Raw genomic sequence first — 2,022 nt, 5'->3', positions numbered from 1 at the left:
TCTCTGAAGGTCAAAGCAATCTTTTTCTCTGGTGGAAGCTCTTAATGGAGATTTTTGAGCTGCATTTTATGCCTAAATGTGCTTCTTTAACGAGTGCAATTTTACATCTGTTCAGGTAAAGCGCCTTGTTGTACATTTGCTTTCTTCCATGGTTTTATTATACCTATTTGGCGGATGGTGCCCAGCCAAAAGAAATGAAAGATGCTGGGAAATAAAAATGGAGTTCCTGAAAGTATTTGTCTTCATAACATATTAAAAAAATATATATATATATATATGAAGCAGCATGCTTCAGTATCTGTTTACCATACACCTTTTCCTCACAGGAAAAAGCATTTAAACAACATAAAAAATGTAATGATTCTGCTAGACAAGCCATTTGCTTCCAGCTGTAACATGAAAAGGGAAAACAAGATGCCTGTGAACTGCTCAGCTGACACTGAGGCCCTGAGGGCTCCTTGCACTGCCCTGAAGCAGTGGAGGAAAGTGGGGGAGTGAGGAGGGGAGTGGAGGGATAACCCTGATGGAAAACACCCCTCTGGGGCTGGGGCAGCTCGGGCCCTGCTCCACCCCGTGCCACGATGAGCTGGTCAGGAAGGTGCTGCTGCTGTTATTGTGTCTAGACCTCAAAGGAACCCCCAAATCTGTGCATGGGGAGGGCACGGTGTGGGGAGCCCCACGGGACATGCTGTGGTGAGGATTGGTGCTGCCCAGCCTGGTTACACTGTAAATGAGCAACAAGTCCTTGCCCCAAAAAGGAGCTGGGTTTTGTCTCATTTTACATAAATATGTGACCCATCCCTGTTGTTCAAGTGTTCAAAGCCAGGCTGGATGGGGCTTGGAGAAGCCTGGTCTAGTGGAAGGTGTCCCTGCCCATGGCAGGGGGTTGGAATGAGGTGAGCTTTGAGGTCCCTTCTAACCCAAACCAGTCTGGGATTCTATGATTCTATGATTGTATGTATCATCTAGACAGCTGTGGGCAACAGCCCCTGCAGTTACACAGCAGCAGGGAGAGGTTCCTGTGATGCCTTTTCCCAGGAGACTGAACTGTGGGGTATCAGGGTTCAAAAAGTAATTCCCCAAAGATTTGGAACAAGGCCGTGTTCCTCAATCTGCGATTTCTTCCAGGTCTTCCTTGGAAAAAAAGAAGATAATTTAAAACATCTTTACCTTTATAAATATATTTAAGGTCTATTTCATCAGGGTCCATGAGAAATGTGGTGTTTGAACCCAAACATCTGCTCTTGGAATTGTTCTCAGGCAGAGTTAGCACTGTCTGAGTCAACAGCTGGGCCTGTGAGGGTCCCTGTGGTTGGCTCCGTCAGTGTGTTAGTTACAGAGGTTTTCCAGAGAGCTTTCCTGGGTTTTGATTTTTTTTTTTGAGTCTTATCATGTTTTATTTAGGAGATGTACTTACTATAAAGGATTTGTGAACTAGAAGGGTCTTTTTGCTGCCAAGAGCAACATCGCAAAAATTGGATTTCTGCAGTTCTCATACCTTATTCTCTTTGTGCTATTGGTAATTATGTAATGTTAAAAGAACCTTAAGCAGAAGATGTAGGAAGACACAATCTCTGCTCCTCAAACTCACTGTTCTGAGTTAGAGAAACAACAGTGAGTGACAGGTGGCAAAAGACAGATGGAGGAAGGCTAAAAGAGATCTCCAGTTCTATCAGTTTAATGAGTTCTTTCCTTATCAGCTTCAGCCCTTGTCCAGATCTGCTAAGTGGTTTTTCTTAGAGACTGAATGACCATGAATTAGAATGTGGCAGCTCCTTTTGTTACACAACTGACCAGATTTTCGACAGTTCAGTCTCTAAAGAGCTGAGCTGTTCTCAAAGCCTGGCTGTTAAGGCGAGCGTGCAGACGGCAGCTGAGCTCCTCTGAACACTGATCCTCTTGCACGGCCAGGCTGTGAGGCCACGGGGCTTCCACACACCCGGGCAGTATCCAGAGCCTCTCAGGTTGCCTGCAAGAAGTTTCCAGCCTGAGACTTTCCTGTGTTCAGCTTGAACACGTGTG

Source organism: Pseudopipra pipra, chromosome 17, assembly GCF_036250125.1.
Source record: "Pseudopipra pipra isolate bDixPip1 chromosome 17, bDixPip1.hap1, whole genome shotgun sequence".
NCBI classification, from domain to species: Eukaryota; Metazoa; Chordata; class Aves; order Passeriformes; family Pipridae; genus Pseudopipra; species Pseudopipra pipra.
The sequence above is the reverse complement of the archived record's forward strand: the minus strand, read 5'-3'. Positions refer to the sequence as shown.